The sequence below is a fragment of the Scyliorhinus canicula genome, chromosome 21, assembly GCF_902713615.1.
Source record: "Scyliorhinus canicula chromosome 21, sScyCan1.1, whole genome shotgun sequence".
NCBI lineage: Eukaryota > Metazoa > Chordata > Chondrichthyes > Carcharhiniformes > Scyliorhinidae > Scyliorhinus > Scyliorhinus canicula.
In genome coordinates this window covers 43,371,064-43,386,616 of record NC_052166.1, presented here as the reverse complement: position 1 = coordinate 43,386,616, position 15,553 = coordinate 43,371,064, and the positions used below count along the sequence as shown (strand labels likewise).

The 15,553-nt window shown below is 44.4% G+C and overlaps 1 protein-coding gene across 10 annotated transcripts in view; it reads left to right on the top strand.

Moving 5' to 3' along the window:
* The window catches only part of LOC119955747 (spermatid perinuclear RNA binding protein), a 215,304-nt gene that overhangs the window by 49,624 nt on the left and 150,127 nt on the right, over positions 1 to 15,553 (top strand). The gene's annotated exons all lie outside the window — the stretch shown is intronic.

The window sequence follows — 15,553 nt, the reverse complement described above, 5'->3', positions numbered from 1 at the left end:
GGCTTCATTGCCTCCAAATTGTTGCTGGGCTCTGGACTCAGTGGGGCTAGTCCCCCATCGGGCAAGATCTATCGGTGTGGGAAAATGGCCATTAAGTGGTGCCTTAATTACAATGATTGCCCGTCTCTTTGGAGTGGGTTGCCGATTCATGTGACAGTCCATCCTTGAGGAAACTTGCCTGGAGGTCAAACAGTGTTGGGACAGTCATCCCAACAGGTTTTCCCGCTACTTTCCTGGGTATCCCATCTTTAATGTAATTTCCAAGGGGCTGGGAAGATTCTGCCCATTATGTTTTTTCTTACAGTAGGTTTGTATCACTATTGATGAGATGGCATGGAAATTCATGAGAAAAGTAACTGAGTTCTGATCTACTCATTTGACATGACTTCAAAACTGTAACATTTTTCTTATGTGTTGGGAAGACTTGATCCATTTTTCTAATTCCAACCGATATTATAAGGGCCCTTCCTGTTGATTTCCTTATTTTCCATCTCTTTATTTTGCTGATATCATTTTGATCCATGGATGCTTCATGGATAAATATATTTAAGACAAGCAGGGGGGGTGAGGAATTCGGAAGACAACATTGTACTAGCATCGGGCAGCAGAATGCAAGCTTTTCAGCATCTGAGAAATCGGTGGGATGCGGCTAATGAATTGGCCAAAAGGTGATTTTCTGCCCGGTAACAGACGGTAATTGGATCCTGTCCATGTCGGATGATTTTTCAGAGAACCATGGGGAGTTATGGACGCCAGTGAAAATAAGCATTTCTCTTTCTCTCTTTTCTCTCTCTTTCTCACCTTCTGTTCTCTTTTCCCCCCCCCCCTTTTTCTTTCTCGCTCTCGCTCCCTCTCTCCCTCTTTTCTCTCCCCTCCTCTCTCTCGCTGAGGATCGTGGGATAATATTCATTGGAGTTTAGGAGGTTGAGGGGAGATCTAATAGAAACTTACAAGATAATGAATGGCTTGGATAGGATGGACGTAGGGAAGTTGTTTCCATTAGCAGAGGAGACTAGGACGCGGGGGCACAGCCTTAGAATAAAAGGGAGTCACTTTAGAACAGAGATGAGGAGAAATTTCTTCAGCCAGAGAGTGGTAGGTCTCTGGAATTCATTGCCACAGAGGGCGGTGGAGGCCGGGACGTTGAGTGTCTTTAAGACAGAAATTGATAAATTCTTGATTTCTCGAGGAATTAAGGGCTATGGGGAGAGCGGGTAAATGGAGTTGAAATCAACCATGATTGAATGGTGGAGTGGACTCGATGGGCCGAATGGCCTTACTTCCGCTCCTATGTCTTATGGTCTTGCTCTCTCTTGCTCTCGCTCTCCATCCATCTTCCACCCCTTTTCCTCCTCTTTCCCCCTTGTGTGTGTTCTAAGAGAGAGGGTGAGGGATACGAATTGGATTATAGTTAACTCATTGCATTTGCTATATATTTAGTTATAGTTATTGTTATTAAACTTTCTCTTTTAAAAAATAAAAATAAATTTAGGGTGCCTGATACCTTTTTTTCCATTTAAGGGCAATTTAGTGTGGCCAATTCACCTACCCGGCACATCTTTAGGTTGTGGGGGTGAGACCCACGCAGGCATGTGGAGAATGTACAATCTCCACATGGACAGTGACCCAGGGTCGGGATCAAACCAAAGGTCCTTGGTGCCGTGAGGCAGCAGTGCTAACCACTGTGCCACATTATTAATAAACTTAATTTTGTTTAAATTTAGGACCTGGTGATTGCAGTTATTGGGCAGCCAAGAGCCAAAGACATTGTGTGTTTTTCTAAGAATTATTTATTAACTTCAATCGTGTTGCAACTCTTGGTCTAGTGGGGCTGGGATTCACTGCGCGCTGGCCCAGGGAGTCGGAACAATATGATAGTGCAGAAAATTTAGAGGATTATTTTTGTGCAAATAATAGAAATCAAATTTGTTTAAAAACTCCAAACCTATTGAGTTTAGGAGTTGATTATAGTGGAGAAACTAAGATGGCTGTGGGATAGAAATGAATTTCTAATTCTGGATCACATTGATTCTGGTTGGTTTTTGTCCCAGGAGTATATTTGTGGTAATTGGTTGATCGTCTGGAAGAGAGAAAATTAGTTTGTGGTAGAACTGTTGAACTCTTGTTTTACTGGTCTGACTGGTTGTTTTACTGGTCTGACTGGCCAGTTATATTAGTTGGGGTATGACACACGAGTTATCCGTGGAAAACAAAACAATGGATAAACTCCCCTGTGCAGGTGAAAGGTGACTGGAGTCCAGTGAAATATCCAAGGAATTATAGAAAAACATAAAAAACTGCAGATGGGTAAACAATTGAAGAAGGGAATATAGTGAGTGGTTTTGAACTGATTGGAAAGGCTGATATAAATCTAGTATATGTTACAATCCAGTTGGGGAGTGTTAGTATTTAAAGAGAAATCAGAACATTCTGTTGGAACCAATAGATCTACCCATTTGATTATTTTAAACAAAAACATAAACTTGAGTGTATATGAAAGACTAAAATAAAACAAGTAGTATAAGCATAATAACATGGTTTTTAAAAACCTGTATATGTTCTCCACTCATTTACTTTTTACTTCCCCCAAGAATTCTCTCATAAGTTATTGGTTACTTACTTGTGTCAGGACCACCAATACATATGCTGTAGTCCTCTGGAGAATTCTCTTCCACTCCTATTCTCAGAGGTAAAACTTTAATTTGCCCAATCTTGACTGTGGAGGCCTCAGTTCCTTATTTGATTATCTTTCAATATTTCCGAACTAATTCAACTGATTACTTTGTTTTTGACAAGACTGAAGACCAATATAGATTTGTCCACTCGTTTCAAATTACGCAATCTTCCAGCTTCTGTTCTCACAAAATTCAAACTAAAATTAAGCCTCACCGAAAATCTCACATAGTTAATGACAAAGTTTTTTTTATTGTGCTTACAGTGCAGGTCTATCTAACTGTCATTTACTTTGGCTAAAGTGACCTGAGAACTGCACGCACCAGTTCCAAGCTGCGGTAGGGGGCAGCACGGTAGCACAAGTGGATAGCACTGTGGCTTCATAACGCCAGGGTCCCAGGTTCGATTCCCCGCTGGGTCACTGTCTGTGCGGAGTCTGCACGTTCCCCCATGTCTGCGTGGGTTTCCTCCGGGTGCTCCGGTTTCCTCCCACAGTCCAAAGACGTGGCAGGTTAGGTGGATTGGCCATGCTAAATTGCCCTTAGACAAGAAGATGGGGAGGGGTTATTGGGTGGCAGGGATAGGGTAGAAGTGAGAAAGCTTAAGGGGGTCAGTGCAGACTTGATGGGTCGAATGGCCTCCTTCTGCACTGTATGATCTTTGTATGTTCTATGTTAAACTTTTCTATTAAGCTATCAAATAAATTGAAACCAGAGAGCATGCCTAAGATCCACCATCTCCATAATGATGTAGCATGCTCTGGACTGTTGCATTTGTATACTTTATACATTGAGGCCATAGATTTTGACCTTTTTCATTGTGTCCTAGTTCAGACCCTTCACGATACTGTTGCGCTGACTGAACTTCAGATGACTTGACAAGAGCATTACATTTTGGCAATAAACTTACAACAGTAATGATTCTGTTCCAAACAGTAGCCCAATGTTTCAGATGACTAACAGCAAATAACTTGAGAGTTATACTCCGCCAAGTGGACTTGGCAGTCAGTAGTTTTGTACAATAAATAGTTTGTTTTTAATGGGTAAATTTAGAATTGGGGATTACTGAATTCGCGAAAAATATTCATACATTATACATACACTCTAGGGTGACCCTCCATGGTGTTTCGCTGGAACAGCCCAGGTTTTACATTAAGCATCTCAGTGCCCTGAGCATTTTCCAATGGTACACCCTAATGGTGTACTTTACTTTCTCTAGATATAGAACCTCCATTAGGTCACCCAACCAGGTCGAAGAACTTGGCAGAGTAGAGATTTCTATCCTAGCAGAACTCTCCTCAGGGCTATCAACGAGGCAAAGGTAAGGATATCTGCCTTCATCCCCCGCCTGCAACACTGGCGAGTTCAAAACCTGCAAAATGGCCACGAGGAGACAAGGCTCCAGCTTGATGCCAAGAAACCCTGACATGGTGTTGAAAAAGGAGAACAAGATGTTTACAAGCTTAGCGCCCCCGGAAAACAAATCCACAGATCCTCGTCATGATCAGATGGGCCCTGTGCGCCACCTTGAACGGAATCAAGTTGAGTCTAGCACATGAAATAGAGTTGATCCTGTGAAGAGCCTCACACTGCCCTCCATCAAACAGTTGAAGAAGAGAATATAGTGAGTGGTTTTGAACTGACTGATATGGAAATGCTGAAATAAATGTATTATACATTACGATCCAGTTGGGGACTGTTAATATTTAAAGAGAAATCTGAACATTCTGTTAGACCCATTAGAGCTCTTCTCTCCCCCCCCCCCCCCCTCCCCGATTTGATTATTTAAAACAAAAATATAAACTTTAGTGTATATTAAATTCTAAAATAAATCAAGTAGTATTAGCATAATAATGTGGTTTATCCAGCTCGCCCTCCCACTTCCTCTTCACCTCATCCAACAGCCTGCTCTGCCGATAGGATCGGTCCATAGATGTCTGAAATCCTCCCCTCACCCAACTCAGCTAGGGATAAGATCCTATTCAAGAGGGAGGGCGAAGGTGCCAAGGGAAATTAAGAAATCGTGAACCTGGAAATACCGGAATAAATTAGTTTTCGGGACTTGAAATTTGTCCTAGAGCTCCTCAAAACTGACAAACCTATCCTCCACAAACGGGTCCTAACCCCCCCATGATCTGAACTATTGAGTCTAAACTCACTGGCACAAAGAGATGATTTCTACAAATGGGGCTAAAAGCGACATGGATCCGAGCTTAAAATGTTGATTAAACTGCCTGCAAATCCTCAGAGTGGATGCAACTACCAAACTTGAGGTAAATTTTGCAGGGGAAAATGGAAGCGAGCCAGTTACCAAGGCCCCCAAGCTTGAACCAGTACAAGAGCTTGCCTTCTTCTGCCTCCAAATGGTATTGTGCCACCCTAATACCATTTCAATATTAGCTGCCGAGTAGTAAAACTACAAGTTGGGTAAAGCTAAGCTACCCGACTGACTCTCCTTCTGAAGAAAAGCCCTATGAATCCTTGGGGTCTTGACCGCCCAAATGAGGGAAGTATCACTGTTGACTCTAGCAAAGTAAGATATGGGGAGAAAAATAGGGAGTCACTAATAAAGCAATACAAACCTCAGGAGGACATTCATTTTAACAGTCTGAACCATGCCCGCCAAGAACAGAAGGAGGTTATCCTACTTTGCTAAGTCAGATTTGACCCCATTCCCCAGGCTAGCATAATTTAATTTATGGAACGGGGCTCAAACATGGGCCACCCAGATTCCCAGGTAACAAAAGCTAGATCTGGAGAGATGAAAAGACTTGTTTGTTTAAGTTCCTCTGTTTGACTTTAGAACATAGAACAGTACAGCACAGCCCTTCGGCCCTTGATGTTGTGCCGAGCAGTGATCACCCTAGTCAAACCCACGTATCCACCCTATCCCCGTAACCCAACAACCCCCCCCCCCCCCCCCCCCCCCCCTCCCAACCTTACTTTTTAGGACACTACGGGCAATTTTAGCATGGCCAATGCACCTAACCCGCACATCTTTGGACTGTGGGAGGAAACCGGAGCACCCGGAGGAAACCCACGCACACACGGGGATGACGTGCAGACTCCGCACAGACAGTGACCCAGCCGGGAATCGAACCTGGGACCGTGGAGCTGTGAAGCATTTATGCTAACCACCATGCTACCGTGCTGCCCTTGAATTGTGATCTTTTTTTTTTCTAGAGGCCATAATGGACTGATATTTCGGAGCTACTGGAGTTAGCTTATGGGAGGTCGTGGGGTGAGTTACCCACATGACCTCTTCTAAATTAACCCAATCACCACCTGGAAACAGGGATTGAATCAGCTTCTTGTTGATAACAGAATATTGAAAGCGTTATCTGCCTACTCCTGAAGCGGAAGTCGGGTGGCATCCATTGGTAAATCACCGAGCAGAGGAAAGTGGCTCAACGTTTGGTTGAGCTGTGGCATGTTCAACCAAACCTGTGAATGAAATATTGTATGTTTCCCTGCTTTACAGGTTGTCCCGGCTTGAGCTTTGTAAATCTGATCATTGTAACTATTTTGTGCCTAAAAAAATGTTATTCTGAGAAAGGTGCCACCCACAAAATGGCTTCCTTGGCTCCTAAAATGAGCACAAAAGGAGTTGGGAGCTCAAAAGGAGCTTGAGAGGAGCCGCGAGCCCGAGGCGAGCTCGAGAGGAGCCACGAGCTCGAGACGAGGCGGGCTGGAGAGAAGCCGCGAGCTCGAGACGAGCCCCAGACGAGCCGTGAGCTCGAGAGGAGCCGCGAGCTCAATAGGAGCCGCAAGCTCAGGAGGAGCTTGTGACGAGCCGCAAGCTCGAGATGAGCCGCGAGCGAGCTCGAGAGGAGCTCCAAGGGGAGGCACGAGCGAGCTCTGAGAGGAACTCGAAAAGAGTGCTAGAGGAGTATAAGATTCATTCTGGTTCCTTCGCGGGCTGAGAGAAGTTGAATCTGCGAGGGACAGCTGGTACCCGGGAAGAGGATAAATATAGTGCAAAGATCGGGGCATTCTTGAGGCTCAGGAGCTGTTCAGGCAGTGCACTTGAGTTTGAAAAAAGTTTAAGACTGACCTCACAGGAAAGCATTATACTGATTGGTTGGTGAGTTACTGACATTAGGGACCGTCTTTAAATAACTAATATGTAAATAACAGAACACTATAGCAGTTAGGGAACGAAGCTGAGAGACAAAGGAGTAAAGAAAAAGTGAATCTTAGGGCAGAATCACATGGCTAGAAAGACTCAAAAGCGTACTACAAGTTTATGTCTCCTAAGGAAAGCAAAACAGCTGATTAGGTGAGTGCAGTTATATATTCAATTACATATTCTATAATAACAAGGAGCAGAGAAGAAAGACTCTGGTGATATTGAAGGATTAGTTTAATTTAACTCAATTGGGTAAGACACAGCAAGAGGAGCTCCAAGCCATGGTCTGTGCTTCTTGATTCATGTGGAAGACCAGGAATGCTTCTAATTCCGAGGACCAGCATGTGTGCAGGAAGTGTTTCCAGCTGCAGCTCCTGGAAGTCCAAGTTTCGGAGTTGGAGCTGTGGCTGGGACACTATTGAACATCCACAAGGCGAAGAGTATCTTAGATAGCATGTATAGAGAGGTGGTCACGCTGCAGGCTCCGACTCCACAGGCAGGAAGGAAATGGGTGACTATCAGGCAGAGCTAGAGACTAGACAGACAGTACAGGATAAAACAGATACTGTGAGGAAAATGGACTCTTGTGGGATAACAGCATCAGCCAAATTCGTAGCACCACGATTGGCCCTGCTGCACAGGGGAGGAGCCACAAGGTGTAGAAATGCAATAGGAATAAGGGATTCAATTGTGAGGGGAATAGATAGTTATTTCTGTAGCCACAAAAGCGACTTCAGGATGGTATGGTACCTCCCTGGTCCTGGGGTCCAGGAGTGGCTACAGCACATTCTGAAAGGGGAGGGTGAATAACCTGTTGTTGTGGTACACATTGGTACAAATGGCATTGGTTAAAAAAGGGATACGGTCCTAAAATCAAAATATAGGGAGCTCAGAAGCAAGGGGCTAGTTTAGCACAGTGGGCTAAGACAGCTGGCTTGTAATGCAGAACATGACCAGCAGCGTGCGTTCAATTCCCGTTCCAGCCTTTCTGAACAGGTGCTGGAATGTGGCAACTAGGTGCTTTTCACAGTAACTTTGTTGAAGACTACTTGTGACCATAGCTAGAGTGGTGGAGATGGGGAGATTTTAAACTATTATGGCAGGGGGATGGGAACCTATGTAAGGATTCAGAGAAGGGGAAATCAAGAACAAGGGAAAAGGACAGCAAGGAGAACAAGAAAAGTGGTAGGCAGAGTAATTAAGGGCCAGAATTAAATATCAACACGTAAAGAATAGTAGAAAAGAGACGAGGAATGTTAAAAGGACTAGCCTTAAGGTTTTGTACCTGAATGCTTGGATTATTCAGAACGAAATGGATGTATTAACTGCATAGATTGATGTTCACGGGAATGATGTGGTTGGGATTACAGAGACATGGCTCCAAGGTGACCAAGGATGGGAACTAAACATTGAGTGCTATTCAGTGTTAAGGAAGGACAGACAGAAAGGAAAACATGGTGGAGTTGCATTGTTGATTAATGAAGATATTGATACGCAAAAGTATTGGTGAAGGTACTGGCAGGCAGACTGGAGGAGTGCCTCCCGAAGGTGATAGGTGAAGATCAGATGGGGTTCGTAAGAGAGATGCAGCACTTTTCAAATGTTGGAAGGGTATTGAACATTGGGGGGGGGGGGGGGGGGGGGGGGGGGGGGAGAGAGAGACGGACAGAAGTGGCATTGGACCCTGAGAGAGCGTTTGACTGGGTAGAATGGGGGTACTTGATAGCAGTTCTGGAGCGGTATGGGATTGGACCAAGATTTGTGGACTAGGTAAAGCTACTATAAGGAGCCGAGGGCGAGTGTCTACGCAAATAACATCAGCTTGAGATACGTTTCCCTTCACCATGGGTCTAGGCAGGGATGTCCTATGTCCTCCCTGCTGTTTGCACTCGCGATTGAGCAGTTGGCCATCGCATTAAGAAGTTCGGGGGTATGGAATGGGATAGTGTGGGGGAAGACAGAGCATAGGGTGTCCTTGTAGGCAGATGACTTGTTATATGTGTCAGAACCAAGTGTGTCAATAGGGGGAATATTGGAGCTGCTTTGGGTGTCTGGGCCTTTCTCGGGGTACAAATTAAATCTAGACGAGTGAGTATTTTGTGGTGTCTTGGTCAGGAGTGGGGGGGGGGGGGGGGCCATTCCGTTGGGCAGGGACTCACTTTAGATACCTGGGGGTGCAGGTGGCTCGGGGGGGGGGGGGGGGGGGGGGGGTCCGTAGGTGCAGCATTTCTAGTTTGGTGGGAAGAGTGAAAGCTGATCTGGTAAGGTGGGATGGTCTCCCTCTGTCACTAGCGGATCAGGTACAGGCGGTTAAAATTAACGTGTTGCCGCGATTTCTGTTTATTTTCCAATGTTGGAATCCTTGACTCTTGAGAAGGTTAAGTTTGAACTGAGGGGAAGGATGGAGGGGTTCTACAATTCGTGGGTATTATTCATTATGCAATTTCAAGAATTGGGTAACATCGAACATTAGTTGGGGGGGGGAGGGAGGGGGACTGTATGTGTTAATGGTGACTATGGGTGATTCCTGATTTTCTTTTGTCATTTGTGTATGTTAACATACGGGCAGTTGTTTGGGGTTTGGTGGGAGTATGGGATTGTTTGGTGATGTGGGGATTGACATTATGTTCGTTATTGTTTATTGTTGGAGGGTGTAAATTTGGGAGAAAATGTGAAAAAGGAGGAGAATAAAATTATTTAAAAAAAAATGATATTGATATAATATTGAGAAAAGATATCACCACATGCTAAAGATCAAGGGGCAAAAAACATTCGTGAGGTTGGTATATAGGCCACTAAACAGACGTGGTAATGTTGGAAATTGCATTAAAGAGGAAATCAGAGATGCACGCAATGAACATCTGTGATTATGGGTGACTTTAATCTGCAAATAAATTTGGTGAGTCAAATTAGTCATAGTACAACAGAGGAGGAATTTCTGGAGTGTATACGGGATGGTTTTCTGGACCAATATATTGAGGAACCAACAAGGGAACAGGCCATCTTGAATTGGGTATTATACAATGAGAAAGGATTAATTGGCAATCTAGTTGTGAGAAAACCCTTCGGGATGTGTGACCATAAATTATAGAATTTTCTTCAGGGTGAATGGTGAGGTAGTTGATTCTGAGACCATAAGACTTAGACCACTCGGCCCATTGAGTCTGATCCGTCATTCAATCATGGCTGATATTTTTCACATTCTCATTCTCCTCCCTTTTTGATCTCCTTATTAATCAAGAACCTATCTATCTCTGTCTTAAAGACACTCAGTGATTTGTCCTGCACAGCTTTCTGCAGCAAAGAGTTCCACATATTCACCACCAGGGTCCTGAATCTCAATAAAGGTAACTAAGAAGATGGCGTGAGACACAATTTGGGTCAATGGACAGGGAAACATTATTGAAAGGAAGGACAATGGACAGGCAATGACAGGCATTTAAGGAACAAATGGGTGAACTCCAGAAGTTGTTTATTCCTGTTGCTTATTGGCGCATAAATGGCTAGAGAACTGTGGCCAAACCAAAGCTTACAAGGGAAATTAGAAATAGTATTAGATTGAAAGAAGAAGCATACAAATTGGCAAGAAAAAGCAATAGACCGGAGGATTGGGAGCAGTTTAAAGTTCAGCAAAGGATTGATAAAGAAGGGAAAATATAGTATGAAGATAAATTATCAAGTCGGTTAGGATTATATTCACGGGAGTTTAGAAGAATGAGATGGGAACATAAAAATTGACTGTAAAAGTTTCTATAGGTATGTAACGAGACAAAGATTGACAAAAACTAATAGAACATAGAACAGTACAGGCCCTTCAGCCCACGATGTTGTGCCGACCATTTATCCTAATCCAAGATCAACCTAACCTGCACCCCTTCAATTTACTGATGTCCATGTGCCTGTCTTAAGAGTTGCTTAAATGTCCCTAATGACTCTGACTCCCCCATCTCTGCTGGCAGTTTATTCCACACACTCACCACTCTCTGTGGAAAGAACCTACCTCTGACATCTCCCCTATACCTTCCTCCAATCACCTTAAAATTATGTCCCCTCGTGACAGCCATTTCCACCCTGGGGAAAAGTCTCTGGCTATCCACTCTATCCATGTCTCTCATCACCTTGTACATCTCTATTAAATCACCTCTCTGCCTTCTTCGCTCCAGTGAGAAAAGCCCTAGCTCCCTCAATCTCTCTTCATAAGACATGCCCTCCAGTCCAGGCAGCATCCTGATAAATCTACTCTGTACCCTCTCCAAAGCATCCACATCCTTCCTATAATGAGGCGACCAGAACTGGACACAATATTCCAAGTGTGGTCGAAATAGAGTTTTATAAAGCTGCAGCAAAACCTCGCGGCTGTTAATTTTAATCCTCCTGTTAATGAAAGCCAACAAACCATACCGCTTCTTAACAACCCTATCGACCTGGGTGGCAACTTTGACAGATCTATGTACGTGAACCCCAAGATCCCTCTGTTCCTCCACACTTCCAAGAATCCTGCCTTTAACCCTGTATTCAGCATTGAAATTCCACCTTCCAAAATGAATCACTTCACATTTATCAAGGTTGAACTACATCTGCCACTTCTCAGCCCAGCTCTGCATCCTGTCAATGTCCTGTTGTGACCTGCAACAACCCTCAGCACTATCTACAACTCCCCCAACCTTCGTGTCATCGGCAAACTTACTAACCCACCCTTCCAGTTCCTCATCCAAGTCATTTATAAAAACCACAAAGAGCAGAGGTCCCAGACAGATCCTTGCGGGACACTACTGGTCACCGACCTCCAGCTGGAATACTTTCCATCCACTACCCCTTGCTGTCTTCTTTCGGCCAGCCAATTCTGTATCCAGACAGCCAAATTTCCCTGTATCCCATGCCCCCAAACTTTCTGAATGAGCCTACCATGGGGAACCGTATCAAATGCTTTACTGAAATCCATATACACCACATCCACTGCCCGACCTTCATCAGTGGCTCATCACATCCCCAAAGAATTCAATGAGGCTTGAGGCATGACCTGCCCCTTGCAAAGTCATTCTAATTATCTTTAATCAAACTATGTTTTTCTAAATAATCATAAATCCTATCTCTCAGAATCTTTCCAATGTTTTCCTCACCAGAGACATAAGACTGATGGGTCTGTAATTCCCAGGGATTTCCCTATTCCCTTTCTTGAACAGGGGAACAACATTCGCATCCCTCCAATCATCCGGTACTACTCCAGTGGAGAGCGAGGACGCAAAGATCGTTGCCAATGGCGCAGCAATCCCCTCCCCTCCATTCCCGTAGTAACCTTGGATATATCCTGTCAGGCCCAGGGGACTTATCTATCCTGATGCTTTTCAAAATTTCCAGCACATCCTTAATATCAACCTGTTCGCGTCTATTAACCTGGTTCACACTGTTCTCATGGGCAACAAGGTCTCTCTCTCTCTGGTGAATACTGAAGCAAAGTATTCATTTAGGGCCTCTTCCATTTCCTCAGACTCTAGGCACAAGTTCTCTCCACTGTCTCTGATTGGCCCTACTCTCACTGATCATCCTCTTACTTTTCACACAAGTGTAAAACGGCTTGGGGTTTTCTCTAATCCTTCCCGCCAGGGCTTTTTCATGCTCCTTTCTAGCTCTCCTCAGTCCATTTTTGAGTACCTTCCTGGCTACCGTGTAACCCTCTAGAGCCGAGTCAGATCCTTGCTTCCTCAACCTTACATAGAACATAGAACAGTACAGCACAGAACAGGCCCTTCGGCCCTCCATGTTGTGCCGAGCCATGATCACCCTATTCAAACCCACGTATCCACCCTATACCCGTAACCCAACAACCCCCCCCTTAACCTTACTTTTATTAGGACACTACGGGTAATTTAGCATGGCCAATCCACCTAACCCGCACATCTTTGGACTGTGGGAGGAAACCGGAGCACCCGGAGGAAACCCACGCACACACGGGGAGGACGTGCAGACTCACGTAAGCTTCCTTCTTCCTCTTGACTAGAAGCTCCACTTCTCTTGTCATCCAAGGCTCCTTCACCTTACCATTCCTTCCTCGTCTCATTGGGACAAAACTATTCAGCAATTGCAGCAAGTGTTCCTTAAATGATCCCCACATTACTGTTGTGCATTTCCCCAAGAACAATTGTTCCCACTTTATGCTCCTCAGCTCCTGTCTAATAGCAGTATAATTTCCCCATCCCCCATTAAATACCTACCCATACTGTGTGTTCCTATCCCTCTCCATGACTATGGTAAAGGTCAAGGAGTTGTGGTCACTGTCACCAAAATGCTCTCCCACCGAGATATCTGGTTCGTTGCCGAGCACCAAGTCCAATATGGCCACCCCCTGGTCAGCCTATCTACATATTGAGTCAGGAATCCTTCTAAGGAGCAGTGCTCCAAAAGCTAGTGATTTGAAACAAACCTGTTGGACTTTAACCTGGTATTGTAAGACTTCTTACTGTGCTCACCCCAGTCCAATGCCGGCATCTCCCCATCTTTCAAAAAGAGAAGTAAAGAGGAAACGGGAAGCTATAGACCAGTGAGCCTAACAATGGTAGTAGGGAAGTTGCTAGAGTCCACTCTCCAAGATTCCAAAGCATAGCATTTGGAAAGCACAATAAGACAAAGTCGGCATGGATTTACAAAAGGGAAATTGTGCTTGACAAATCTACTGGAAATCTCTGAGGATGTAACTTGTAGAGTTAAGCAGGGAGAACCAGTGGATGTGGTTTATTTAAACATTCAGATGGCCTTAAAATAGGTCTCAGATAACAGATTACTATGCAAAGTTAAAACGCAATGGCTTGTGGGTAGTGTCTTGAAATGGATAGAAAGTTGGTTAGCAGACAGGAAGCAAAGAGTTGGAATAAATGGATCTTGTTCCGAATGGCAGGCAGTGACTAGTAGGGTACCACAGCTGTTCATATTATATGTTAATTTTGGCGAGGGTGCTAAGCGGGTGGGATGGTGAGAAGCTTCAGCATGATGTTGGCATATGAATGGAAGATGCAGTATAATGTGGATAAATGTGGTTATCCACTTTGGTAGCAAATATAGGAAGGGTGATTATCATTTGAATGCGTGTAAATTAAGAGGTGAATACTCAACGTGGATACCTTGTCCTTGTGCATCAGTCGCTGAAAGTAAGCGTGCAGGTACAGCAGGCAGTAAAGAGGGCAAATGGTATGTTGGCCTTCATAGCGACAGGATTTGAGTATAAGAATAGCAATGTCCTCCTGCAATTGTACAGGGTGTTGGTAAGACCACACCTGCAATGTTGTGTGCAGTTTAGGTGTCCTTATCTGAGGAAGGGTGTTCTTCCTGTAGAGGGAGTGCAGCGAAGGTTTACCAGGCTGATTCCTGGGATGACAGGACTTCATATGAGGCGATATCAACTTGGTTAGGATTATATTTATTGGAGTTTAGAAGAGTTAGAGGGGATCTCATTGAATCTTATAAAATTCTGACAGGATTAGACAGGGTAGATTTAGAAAAAATATTCTCGATTGTGGGGGACCAGGGTTCATAGTTTGAGGATGAGGGGTAAACCTTTTAGAACTGAGGTGAAGAAAAATTTCTTCACCCAGCGAATGGTGAAACTGTGGAATTTGCTACCAAAGAAAGTAGTTGAGGCTAAAGATGTTGAGATTTCAAGAAGGCATTAAATTGCTCTAGGGGCTAAAGGGATCAAGCCCATGGTGTTAAAGGGATCAAGCCCATGGTGTTACGGGTAAGATCCTGGCATGGATAGAGGATTGGCTGACTCGCAGAAGGCAGAGTGTGGGGATAACGGGGTCTTTATCAGGATGGCAGACGTTAACTAGTGGTGTGCCACAGGAGTCTGTGCTGGGACCACAACTTTTCACAATATACCTTAATGATTTGGAAGAAGGTACTCGCACTATTGTTAAGTTTGCAGATGATACAAAGATCTGTAGAGGGACAGGTAGTCTTGAGGAAGCTAGGGGGCTGCAGAAGGACTTGTCCAAGCGAGGAGAGTGGGCAATGAAGTGGAAAAGTGTGAGGATATGCACTCTGGAAAGAGGAATTTACGCATAGACTATTTTCTAAATGGGGAAATGCTTAGGAAATCGGAAGCACAAAGGGTCTTGGGAGTCCTTGTTCACAATTTTCAAGGTTAATGTGCAGGTTCAGTCGGCAGTTAAGAATGCAAATGCAAAGTTAGCATTCATGTCAAGAGCGCTAGAATACAAGACCAGGGATGTACCTCTGAGACTGTATAAGGCTCTGATCATACCCCATTTGGAGTATTGTGAGCAGTTTTGTTCCCCGTTATCCATGGAAGGACCTGCTGGCCTTGGAAAGGGTCCAGAGAAGGTTCAAAAGAATGATCCTTGGACTGAAGAACTTGTATGAGGAGCGTTTGAAGACTCTGGGTCTGTACTCGTTGGAGTTTAGAAGGATGAGAGGGGATCTTATTGAAACTTAAAAGATACTGTGAGGCCGGATAGAGTGGACGTGGAGAGGATGTTTTCACTTGTAGGAAAAACTAGAACCAGAGGACACCATCTCAGACTAAAGGCACGATCCTTTAAAACCGAGATGAGGTGGAATTTCTTCAGCCAGAGGGTGGTGAATCTGTGGATGTCTTTGCCGCAGCAGGCTGTGGAGGCCAAATCACTGAGCGTCTTTAAGACAGAGATAGGTAGGTTCTTGATTAATAAGGGGATCACGGGTTATGGAGAGAAGGCAGGAGAATGGGGATGAGAAAATATCAGCATGATTGAATGGC